Raw genomic sequence first — 13,826 nt, 5'->3', positions numbered from 1 at the left:
AGAGTAGTAGCTTTTCCTCATATTAGTAATGATTCCTATATTTTCAATTTCTTAATTTTAATGCTCTTCTATTTCTGTTTATATTTTAAATAAAAAAATTGTTAAATTGTTTGCATTATATGATAATATGATATCAAAGACAAGATGTCTGCTCATCTAATGCTCTTTAAAATTGATTCAAGTCAAGATCTGAAACTCAGAATGGTGCTACAGCATCAAAAAGTATTTCCAAACACTTCTTCAAGGTGGATAAAGGGCAGGGCAGGCAGTAGAATGGTGGAATGAAAGCCAATAGAAATGTGTTGTTAGGGCTAACTGGTAATAGAATAAAATGATACTTACTATGATATATTTATTCTGAAAAGCTGCCTAGTTTGTATTATTTACATAGTACTATGACAGACAGTTTTGGTCCTGTGACACTAAAGGCAGAAAAAGTAATTGGCAAGAAAGTGAGAATTTTCTGATTCTCCAATAAGAGATTCTCAGCTCCCAAACAGGAGTTGGCTTTTATTTCTCCCATTGAAAGCTGCAGCTCCACTGAAAGCACCTCAGTGGGAGTAATGGTGGTCAGACCCAGACTTGACTACAAATATGAGTCCTCTCTTTCTTCCAGGCATATGTAGACTTGTCACTAGTAATGTCTGTTTTTCAGACACATGGCAAGATTGTACCTTGCAAAATCCTAGGAAGTTAAATTCATCTAGGTGCCTTGTTATGACAAATGGAATGTGTGGGGAAGTGATACATATCACTTCCAAATAGAAACTTGAAGAACCAGTAAATGGCCTACCAGGTCCACTCTTCCAGTGTAGATGACATTGAAGCATGGTCAAGATGAAAGTCCCCAGCAAACCCATTGTGGATACATTAATTTAAATGAGGATTTTGGGGTTGGTTATTACAGCAGCACATCCAAACAAAAACATAGTTTAAATTCAGATAGTATTATGCTTAGTGTTTTATCATTTAAGTTATAATGTCTTAGGAGACCATTCTCCATGGTCTCTCACAATTTTTCATGTCTGTGAGCAGTGACACTGATGGCCTTTGGTTCTGAATTATCTTTTCAAGGATATTTGTGTAGCAAATAGTTTTGGAGGATAGAAATAGTGTCTCCCTTTAGGCCAAAGCAGCCCATTATAAAAGATTAATATGAGTTGAATTATAAAATTACACAATACTCATCAAAACAGCAGCAACACTCCAAAGAACACATATGAAACATATGTTAAGTAAAAAAAAAACTGTATGAGGTACACTGAATGATCATATTTCCAAACACAACTTAAATACCATTTCCCTCTTCAAAAATGAAAAGTAGAAAATGTCCATGCAATATAATGTGTACACCCTGTATTATTTTGCAACTCAGAGCACTTAAACTTCTATATGCCTTACTGGTGATGTCCAAGTTAGTGACACAATAGAATTCATAAAATTTGCGTCTCAGTAATTGAAATTTTGCCTATAAAAATGACTGTATGCACGGATGCAAATCCACTCAGAGTTGGCATTTTAGTAATATTTTTTGCTATCAGATATAGTTTTCTGCTATTTTGCATGCTAAAAGGAACCTAGTCATAACATGTAAATAAATCTAGTAGCTATTTTCATTTTTTTTCAATGGTTGGAATATTTCAAAGATAATTTATGTGAATTAGCAAATGTTCTGAGACTAAGTAACCCTGCAGAGTGACTGAGATGGGCTATCAAAGCTGCTTTCCATTTTCTATTGTCTTCTCCATTTTCCCTGTGTACTTTCCGGTAGTAGGCAAGTCTGTCCCTTTTCAGTTGTCAATTTTTAAAGGCTATTCAGAGTTATAAGCAAAGATGAAAGTCAATGCATTTAATAGTATCCTTGGCCTTTATGATTTTAAATTGGTAGGACATCACTAGCATGGGGGTTGCGGAGTAACTGAAGTTATTAAGGCTAAATTGAACGTTCAAGCAGAAAGTATCATTTTACTCCACATTATACCAGTAGCTAACTTAATTATTTTTTAATGTTTTTGATCAAATTATAATTTACACTCTTCTTACCTTTATCTGTTGCTTCCCTCTTTCATTCTTTCTTTCTTGATCTCTTTCAAGTTATAATAAAATATTAAACAAAGTATTGTCCCATTTAGATTTAATGTAAATTCTGAAGAGCTTATAGCTTACATAAACACAGGTATGTTTCAGGGATTTATTTTGAAGGAATGAGCTTGTAAAATCTCCTTTGGGTTTTATTTAGAAATGTTGAACACCATGGCAATATTTTAAGGAAACTTAGGAAGCAAATAAACTTCACCATTGCATGCTTTCCCAGTTTTGCTTCAGTAACCATGGAGGCAATCTAATGAACTGTTACATCGGTATTCCCTTTTTCAACTGCTGGAAAATTAATCTGATATCTTTGCCATCTACTTCACTGTTCAGTGTGCTTGCTAATAGTTACTTACCCCCATACTCGCAGTAGGACCGAGCTGTAACCTACACTTTCCTAAAGGTGTGCATCACATATCACTTCCTCTGTGATGTTAGTTTTTTCCCCAAATGATGTCACTCTTTCACATCCCACAGTAACTCGTATTGCCAACTAAAATATATGTTTTGGTAATTTTTATACTTTTTTAGTCACATATAGACATTCTACATATACGTGTAACATATAACATAAATCATCCACACCTTCATACATACATTGTCTCAGTTAGGAATTTTATGCCCCATGTAATAATATACCCAGGTAATAGTGGCTAAACATAGAGGGTGTCTTATTTTTTCACCATGTAATAAAAGATTTGGGTGTTTGAAGTTCTGAGTAGATGCACTAGCTCTAACATGTCAGTATTAAGGTACCAAAGTTTCCCTTGTAAATTTACTTATTATTTATTTATTTATTTATTGATTGATTGATTGATTTTACTGTCAGTTTCAAGAGGGCTGCTGGAACAAGGTCAGTGAAGGGAAAGCAAAAATGTCTAAGAAACCTACACAAGGTTTCTCCTTACATTTCTTCCTACTTTATTGAATGAGTAAAAGACAACCCAATACTTGTTTCCCAGTAAATAAGATGTTGATAATATCCTTCACATTCAACATGGATGCAATTGTCTCAATTCTCAGCTTTTAAGTCAATGTCCACTTGATCAGCTAAACTTTAGTCAATTTTCTGATAGCTAGGTGTCAATAAGTATTATTATAATAATATATATTATTATGTTGCCTGTTCAGATATAATTCAAAATTGATTTAACTTACTGTATGACAGATATGACAATGCACTAGAAGATGAGAAATAATACTACTCTATATACAACATTATCCTCTTTTAATATTACAGAATTTTTTCATATATATATATATATATATATATATATATATATGTCTTTTTTAGTGTAGGAGATAAACCGAGATTGATTAGCTTGGATTGCATAGAATCTGTTACTATTGACATAAATAAACTTTTAGCACAATTCAAAGTCTCGAATTCGAAATATTAAAAATAAGTTTAAAAACAATTCAGTTATCTTAACCTTTTCAAACATGTATAAAATATATCAATTAATTTTTTTCTAGCCAGATTTAGTTTCCAACTATAATTAACCAAAAAAAAGTTAAAGAAACATGGTGGAAGAGATTTATAGTAGAAAAGGTAAATGGCTCATGTGGATGTGACATGTCAGCGTTTCAGTGACAAGCCCACACATGTTACTATTAAGTGCAAATTGTAATGACTGATCTATTAATCTTAATATATATACTCTCTCACAAACACATTTGTAAGTATTAAAATGCATATTTATATACACATATGTCAGTGAATATAAAGCTGTTTCCTGTTCATATATTCATTCAACAATTATTTAGAGCCTATGTGATATAAACTGTACAGGTTATTAGAAAAACAAATAAATAGACATTGCTTTTCCAAGTTCATGATGAAGAAATAAAAAATAAATGACAATATAGTATAATAAAATATTAAAATATGCACATAATGCAATAGTATGATGGAAACAAACATTGGCTGTGCTTTGAGAAATAAGGGATTTCACAGACTAAACAAGTGACATCAAATTTTGAAAATAAATTTGAAAGTTGAAATGTATTTGGTAGGAAAAAAAGGAGAGGCAAGCTGATAATTTACTTATTCTGTAGCCAAAAATCATGAATTCTTACAATTTTTCCTCTTTAAAAAAAGTTCTCTATGTTTTGACTGCTCATTTTTGTTGTTTAAAAATGCAAATATTGATTGTTTCTACTTAAGTCTGTACAATAATGCAGTAATAATTTTAAAATGAAAACATTTATAAGTGAAATGAATTTTGTGTTGACATGATTCCAAAGAAGTGGCAGAATGGTTTTGGTTTGCACTGAATTAATGAGTTTTATTAAAATTTGCTAGACATGGGTATAAGTCAAACGATATGCCTGAAATATTATTTAGTTTAACCACGTTTCCTTTTTCTCTCTTTTAAAAAAATATTTTTAGAGAGGAAGCGGGAGGGAGAAGGGAGAGAGATGGAAACATCAATAATGAGAGAGACTCATCAATCAGCTGCCTCCCGCACACCCTACACTGGGGATCAAGCCCAAAGTCTGGGCATATGCCCTGACTGGGAATGGAACACTCACCTCCTGGTTCATAGGTCAGTGCTCAACCACGGAGCCAGGTTCCTTTCTCTTTATGTGTAAGGCTTTGAGGCTGATCAAGGAAAAACATAAGGCCATGAGGTGGCAGTAGTTTGCAAAGCTTTATTGGGCCATCTTTGTTTACAGCAAGAGTCTATACAGCAGCTGCTGTGTGGGATCACTACGCAGAAGAGAAGTTGAGCCAGAAACTCCCAGGGAGAGAGGTTAAATCAGAGAGGAGCTTGCATGTGTAGGGATGTCCCTCAGCTGCAGGTGGGTGGTCTCTGGGTCAGACCTCTCAGAAGAGTTGCAGATGCCTGGGATCTTTATGACCTGTGGCTTATTTGATCTATTGCTGTCAGATGTTCAGTGAGGTTTCATGGAATATGCAAAACAGGAAGACTCTTAGTGGCTGAAATCTGCTTGTTTGGGGTATTTTCAAAATAATTTTATATGTAAAAATCTGAGTTTGGCACCAACAGGCCTTCTTACTAATAAATCTCCGCATGCAGTGAAGAAATAAATAACCTAAAGGCCAAATCAGAGACCATCTTTGGCACATTTATATAACAATTTGCAAAAACAAATAATATTGAAGTGACTGAAAATGTTAATTAAGATTGACTAAATAGAGGGTCATATCAGCACCATTTTACGTTTAGGGTAAATCTCATGGATTAACAGCCTCTGATAATATATTTTACTCACCACAGCTTTGAAAGCTCCATTAAGATATAATAAATTATTAATTAAGATCATAATCTTAATTTAATGACTTAATGGCTCCTTACAGACATGCCAGAAAATATTTGCCATGACTTTGTATACAAAGAAAACATCTGACATTAATAGCATTACCAATAATTTATATTTGTTTGTCTTATCTTAACCTATAAATATAGAGCATATAAGTTCTGTCAGAATAGTTATCATTGCAAAATAATTCATCAGCTAGATGTGAAAAATTATGTGTTGTGATGACACAAGTTAAAGAGCATGGTCACACTTTTAAGGCATCAAGGTCAAGTGAAAATGTTTTATTAATCCATGCACTAGATTTTTAATAACATAAATGGAGATGTCTTTCTTCCATGTCTTCACACAATCATTTGCATATATCTAACTTGGGCATTCTTTCTCACATTACTGTCAATGAATGTGAATGTGTGTGTGAAGCAGAGTGACTAAATCATTCAGAACCATAGTTCTTTTCTTATTTTACTTTATTTGTTTTTTCCATCATCATTTATCCCCTCTATGTCCTCTTCCACCTCCACCCCACCCCTGCAATAACCAAACTGATGTCCATATCCATGAGTTCTCTCTCTCTCTCTCTCTCTTTCTTTTTTTTTTTTTTTTTATTGCTTAAAGTATTACAAAGAGTATTACATATGTCTCTTTTTTTCCCCCCAGCCCTTGACAATCCCCTGGCCTCCCCTTTGCTCAAGTAGGAAAAAAGAGAGGATAATGAGAGAAACTTCCAATCTTAATCATACTTTAATTCTTTCTTTCCTTTTTAGTAAGTGGGGATCCATTTGAAAACATGGACCTACTGAATTCTGCTTCCTGTGATGACAAATAATGCTTCTCATTATATTTGTATCACATCATTTTGTTTTTCCAAAACAAAGTAAATCTGTGTCTGTACTCCTGTTGCCATGAGAAAAATTTTCATGAAAAAAGTTATTTGTTGTGCTTCTTTCCCAATCACGCCTCTGGTTGTCGGAACATTTCAGGGATTGTAGATTTCTATACTCTTGAGTCCTGTCCAAGACTGCTTCATCCCCTGAATATAGGCAGGCATAGCTGCTTCTTTGCATGGGTGACCATTTGGCCTTCTGCTGGGAAAATGAATCAGTAGGTGATAGAAATTCACAAACATCAGTCCTCTAAAAAGTTTTAGTTAGCTCTGGATGCCTGTTTTTTCACATTCCACGTCAGAAAACCACCACTGTCTGCCGGGAGCCGGTCCATGCTTGCTGTTTCAAGGGACCTGGCATATATGGCATACTGTTCTTAATATGTTTGCTCACCTTCTTGGCACTATGTGTTTTAACCAAGGTCTCTGAGAAGGGTTGTTTCCCCAGGTAGGGATTTTCCCCTGAAGTTAGGGAGGGAATAAAACCTCTTAACTAAGTGCCAGGCGGGTAATTAATCACTTTAACTACGAACAATCATGCTTAAGCTACATAATCTTTACTCCCTGGAATGGAGATAAGAAACGCCCTAACCTTTGAAATAGAGATTGATAGGATTGGAATCAACTGGTATAAATACAGATGTAAGAAGACAGAACGAGAGAGACAGAACCTAGGCACAGAACCTACACAGAACGTTCTCTAGAGACAGAAGAACTTCGCTGGAGAGAACATGGCAAAAGATCCTGGACTGAACCTGACTACAGAAATTGGCAAGAGAACCTGACTAGAACCTGGTGACTGAACCTGGCTGGAGAACCTGGACAGAACCTGGCTGGAGAACCTAGCGAGGGAACATGGTTACAGAACCTGGCTGGAGAACCTGGAGAACCTAGCAAGAGAACATGGACACAGAACCTACCTGGCTGGAGATCCTAGCCAGAACTTCACTGGAGATCCAGACCAGAACTTGGCTGGAGATCCTGGCTAGAGATCCTGGCTAGGCTGCTGATTAACTGAACGCTGTCTCTGTGTCCTTCCTTCTTTGCTGACTCTGTCTACGCCTTTGGGGACCCCTGAACCTGCTGGGGTTGGACCCCGGCAACTGTCCATGATCATGTACATAACACATTCAGCTTTGAAAAAGAATCTTATGTATGATTTGGAGATAAGGGAAATCTCAGATCTGTAAGCTTCTGAAGGTCCTATCCAGATGGAGGTGGGAGAAAATAAAATAAAATGCTCTATTTCTGAAATTTCCAAAGCTAAAATAGGGATTAATTTTCTAATGAAATTGCTGGCTACATTTATGTTATTTGGTTTTGAGCTGCAAGTTTGTTTTCCTGTGCTTATAAAGAAAGTAAAATAGGTCTCTTGCTGATATTCAGGAAGTGATCTTGTTTATTTTTCTGCAAAATACATAAAGGTACTGATTTTCATATTTTGTAAAAGGATTTGTATAAATTTACATATCATATTTATGAATATATTGAATGGTGCTTGAGGAATTCATTGAGGGGAATGAAGTAAGTATATGTCGGTTATCATCTTACTCATCTTGCCTCATCCTTATTCTATTCTATTTTGCTCTAGTAAGACAAAAGTTCTGCAAAATCAGCTATAAAAAGGTTAAAGTAGATATTTCTTTTATGCAATGGATCAGAGAGAGAGTCATATCTATTTATGTAAGGCAGTTTTGGAAAGCTACCAAGATGCAAAGATAAGAAGACTGCAAAAACAAAATGAAACAAATAAACAAAAACCCACCACTGCAAATACGACAACACAAAACATTTGGAAAATGAGGAAAAACAAAAACATTAATTGTATCTACCTGCTTTGATTTGAAATTATGGCTTTTGCCTGATCTCTGAAAAATGCAGTGCGCCATTGAAGTATTTTGGCATATGCTTAATCACACATTGCCTCTGCAATATCAGTCTCTTTGTCTCTTCTACATCTAACAGATGCCATCTTCCTCAACACTCTTTTAACTTTAAATTGTTAAAAAGAAATATTGCCAACCCTCCCTAACCCTAATTTTTATTTTCCTAATAAACAAAATCTGTGAAAGAGTTCCAGACTCTAAGTCAGGGCTCTGCTGCAAGGATGAAGTCAGTCTGACCAGGTCCTACTGCTGGTTTCTGTAAACCCTGCCCCCTCTTCTTTCTCAATCTGAGCTCTAGTGGTTATGTTTCACTGATTGAACCCTTGATCCCGGTGAGGTAAGACCTGAGTGGGCCTCCTGGGAAGCAACCAACAATGTTAGAAGAGTTGGAGCAACTGTAGGACCAGAGATACCCTCTTGGCGTGGCTCTTTGTCAGCTTGGGGAAGGGACTACACAGTCGGAGTGTAGGCAGTCTTTTTCCACCTTTAATGTGGATATTCCCAGTCTCTGTGGATATTTAGAATAATGTATTTCTATGGAGAGTTGCTAGTTGCTCTTCTTGAGAGGGAACTAAAGTTGAAAGCAACCTATGTTGTCTTCTTGATGATGACAATCTCCCCAATGTTTTTCATTTTAATGAAGGTCTACTTTTCAATGATTTCTTGTGTGCATCATGCCTCAGTGTTGTATCTAAAAAAATCTTTGCCATAAACATGGTAATCTAGGTTTCCTCCTATGTTATCTTTAAGAGTTTTATAGTTTGGTATTTATATTCAGGCCTTTTGTCCATTCTGAGTTAATTTTTGTGAATTTTGCTTGTTTCTACATTCATCTTTTTTTTATTATGGGTGTCCACGTGATCCATCACCATTTATTGAAGAGATTATTTTTTTCTTTCCTGTATTATCTTTGCCCCTTTATCAAAGATCAGGTGATTATACTTGTGTGGAACTATTTCTGGGCTATATATTCTATTCTATATATTTGTCTGTTATTCCACCAATATCAGACTATGTTGTCTACTACAGCTTTATAGTAAGTCATGATGTCAGGAGGGTATGTCTTCCCATTTTATTCTTCTCCATCGATATTATACTGGTGATTCTAGGCTTTTTGCCTCTCCATATAAACTTAGAATCAGCTTGTGGATATCCATAAAATAACTTTCAAGGAGTTTGCTTGAAATTGCATTTAATTTATAGATTGATTTGGGAAGAAATGGCATCTGCACAATATTGAGCCTTCCTATGCATTGACATGAAATATCTTTTCACTTATTTACTCCTTCTTTGATTTTTTTCATCAGAGTTTGTAGTATTCTTCATAGAAATCTTATATATGTTTTGTTTGATTAATACCTAAATCATTCTTTTTTGAGTGATAATGTAAATGGATTTTGTTTTTAATTTTAAATTCAGCTTGTTAACTAGTCACATGTGAGTTGCTCTTTTGGTCACATATATTCTTTATCATTTTTACCTATTATAATCTACTCCTATATATTATATGCCATTTGAAGACTTTATGTTTCCCTTTCCTCCCACCCATTCTGTGTTATTGATGTCATTCATTTTAGTTTTGTGCAAATAACCAACTTAAGATATTGTTAAACATTTTCCTTTAGACAACAGGAAAATGGCGTATATTTAGCCTTATTTTACCATTTGTGTCCTTTATTTATTTATGTAATACAAAATTTTACTTGGTATTATGTTGTATTTTTCCTGAAGAACTTTCTTTAACATTTCTTATGGTGAATATCACTGGGAATACAATCTGTCAAGTTCAAGTTGCTAAGTAAATTCTTTATTTACTTTCACTTTTGAAAGAAATATTTCACCAGGTTTAGAATACTAGGGTTAAAAATTTTATACATATTTCAGAATAGAAAGATGTGGTTCCATTATCTTCAGTCTTGTACAGTTTCTGATAAAAATGCGTTTGTGTTTTTTAGTATGCAATGTTCCTCATCTTCCCTTTTAAAAGTCCTAAGTTTCTCCTTTTAGCTCTATTAATGTGGTGTGTCTAGATATTTATATTTGATTGTTTTTTATCTGGCTTTTTCTTTTTAATCTCCATTTGGTTTGCTGAGCTTCCTGGTTATGTGGTTGTTGGAACTCAGTTCCTTCATCCTGCTCCAGTATAGCAACTGTCAGTCCAAACCCCTCTGTCAGGGACTGGACCTCCTGGGACAAAGAGTAGATGGAGAAGCCATGAGAAGTTGTGGTTATAAGAGAGTCTTTATTGTAAAAGCCAGTGGCCAAGTGGCCATTGCTAACAAGGAGCCACTAGACAAAGGAGTCCTTCAAAGCAAAGTCCCATAAAGTAGCTTCACACCGGCTGGTTAAGAAAGCATCTTTCCACACAACAGCAGTAGCCTCTGTCCCACAACAGCCTCACATAACAGTAGCATGTTGGTCAGTAACATACTTTTACACCAACTCAGACAAAAGAGGCTTCTTTCCAAATAGTGACATCAATATTTTGGGTTATAGAAGGGCATGCTTGTGCAGTGTACATAGTAAGATAGCTGTGTCCCTGCTTCTTGCATCTGCATATAGTATCTCAGCCTTGAGCATTCTGATTAAGATTCCCATGCTCAGAGTGGCCTTGAACATCCAGAGTACTATGTACAGGGCCTCCACACTCCAACTGGCCATGAGCATCTGGCGTACTCTGACAGGATCCCCACAGTGGTCTATTAATTTTTGAAAATCACTGGTCATTATCTTTTAAAATATTGTTTCTACTCTGTTTTATCTGTTTTCTCAATCAGAGACTTCCAACTATATATATGTTATATTGTTTATATCCTAAATATCTGTAAATTTTCAATCTTTTTTCTTTTAAAGTTTCTGTTTGTAAAATTTATATTTATTTATCTATAAATTTGTTGATTATTTCCTCAGCTCTATCTAGCCTGCTGGTTGATTTTCTGAAGGAATTCTATATTTCTGATATTACTTTTTATTTACTTTTTATATTTCCATTTGTTTCTTTTTCACATCTGAATGAGAAGGGAAATATTGAGTAACTCAGTAAATCATAGTTAAATAGATTCTGGTTTCATAAACAGTAGAAACCAGAAACTTTCTGGAAATCCAGTTAGTGCAAACTAATACAAGGTCTTGTCAGAGAGTTATTTTCAGACTGAATCAGCTTCTACCTTTTTTGTCTTGAGATGTTCTGATTAGTGTTCAGGTTCCAGAGAAATAGATTTAGATTGGCCTAGTCTGAGTCATGTTCTCACCCTTGCTCTTCCCAAGGCCTTACCACACATTTTTGAAATGCTAGGTGAAATGCAAAATGGAGAAAGATGATTTAGAAATATAGGCTCTTTACTCACTGGGGTAACTTCCCAGGCACTTTATTTTCTTTTGGGTAAAATCCTCCTTATTTTATAGACTATTTTGACCACTAAAATTTCTATTGTATCTTTCCATATGTATATAATCAAAGTTATTAATTTATATTCCTGTTTTCTAGGAAGGCCCTGGCAGAAAAATATTATAATCATATTATTATTTAAAATAGAATATCATAACTATATCAGATTCTCTTGTTAGGCAGAAATAAACCTAAAGGTTTTATCTGCTAATTTAGCATTATTTAAAGGGAAAAGTTATTACCTATTTTTCATGGCAGAAATGATTGGCCCAACTGTAATCTCATTGCCTCACTGCAGTAAAGCAGAGTCAATGAGCAGGTTTCTCTCTTTTCAACAAGTGAAAAAACAAAAACAAAGGAGTGCAATATTTCTTTTAGTCACTGCAATAATGTGAAATTTCTTTTTTTCAGAAGGTTGCATCCAACTAGTGTTTTTGTTTAATTGAGAACACTAGTTACAAATCACAATTTGTTATTTTCACTTTTTAGCAATACTATGAGGAAGAATCATGAAATCATACTTAGCGTTAAGTGTGTTTTTAAACTTATAAAGAAGATTTTGATAAAATATCTCATGTGCAAAAACATATTCAAGGAATGATACCTACACTTAGCAGGCATATTATTTTTTAGGGCATCAATATTATTTAATTATGTTAAAAGTAATGTGTGAAGCACATTAGAGATGATGCATATAAACCACTATCCAAGTTTAAGGGAAGTAATGTATGGTTTCTTATTGTTTTAATCAGGGAAGACTTCAGGAGATGGCTTATTTTAGTAGTTTTTTGGAAGATAAAGCTACTCATAGCTAATAAAATGGACAGGGTAAATCTATGGATACAGAAAAGCATGAAAACTGGAAAAAGACAAATATTTCAATAAATCACATGTATAGTTTTATTGGGGAAATAGTGAGAGAAAATCCTTAGAAAAAAAGACCCAGATCATAGGCGTATTTTATGGAGCAATGTAAAGCAAGTGGGGGGGAGGTTATGAAAGACAGAATATGGAGTAGCTTGTTCAGTGAAGAACTCCCAAAAACCTGATAATCACAGTGAAGAAGGACGAGATCTTCAAGCAGACAGAAGAGTAAGTGAAAAGTTCTGTTGTGCTTGAAAACCAGCAGACCAGGCATTGCGGTCGAGATTGAAATAATGTTGGAGGTGGGGTGTACAGTAAAATATTCTGTGGTCGAGTTAATTAGAGAGTATATTTTGAAGAGCTTTGCAGGCTACTGAAAGAATATATTGCCTTTCAACTTGAGAGAAATGAGGAGGCCCTGGAGTATTTTGGGTAGAGAAATGATCTGATGTGGCAAACCTTTAACAGGGTTATTCGGGTTGCTGTGCTTTAAACAGGCTGACTCTGGAAAGCAAGGTGGCCGAAGCCTGAACATAAGCTTGGAGGTGTTGGTAATCACCTAAGCAAGAGGAGATAGTGGCTTGAGTGATGGTGGTAGTGAAGGAAGAGAAAAGAAACATTGGAATTCAGGATTATTTAAAGTGAGAGGCAATAGGATATGATGAGATATAGGATGTATGGCATAAGATAAGGAGAATGGAATATACAAGGTTTATGTCCTCCCAACTGGAAAGATAGACTTATTTTTTATAGAGATGACATTCCCTTAGTTCTATTACTAAAGTCTTTATTTACTTTCCCCTAAAATAAATTTGTTGGTATCTCTAGTCTTCTGATTATCTCTGTTCTCTTATTGATTATTATTTTGAGCCTGTTTATTTTCACATTCATTTTATTATAGTCGCAGGGAGAAAGGCACAGTAGCATAAATACAGTTTACATTTTTACTGGAAGGTCCACAAATTGTTTTCCAGAATTTGATAAACTGATACAAAGACAATATTTATTACAGAAAATAAAAATACACTCAAATAATTAACTATTTTCAAAAGTAAATTTAATGGTAAAAGCAATGCTATATGTTTACACTGAGAGACAGTATCCCTTAGCAGAAAATAGTACATTTCTTATGTTGGGCACACCTAGATTTAAATATTATTTTCTCTCTACAATTATTTAATTGTAGAACCCTAACTAAGTATTGCAATCTTCAAAACATATTTTCTTATATGTGGAGGGAGAATTATTTGTATCTATGACATAGGTTTTAAAAAATTAAATCAAAGATTACATGTACAGCCCTGGCTAGTTTGGCTCCATAGGTGGGAGCATGGTCCCATACACTGAAGGGTTGGGGGTTCAACTCCTGGTCAGGGCACACACCTAGGTTGCCAGTTCAATCCACAGTCAGGACGTATACAGGACG

This window comes from Myotis myotis, unplaced genomic scaffold (genome assembly GCF_014108235.1).
Source record: "Myotis myotis isolate mMyoMyo1 unplaced genomic scaffold, mMyoMyo1.p scaffold_m19_p_1, whole genome shotgun sequence".
Lineage (NCBI taxonomy): Eukaryota > Metazoa > Chordata > Mammalia > Chiroptera > Vespertilionidae > Myotis > Myotis myotis.
The sequence above is the reverse complement of the archived record's forward strand: the minus strand, read 5'-3'. Positions refer to the sequence as shown.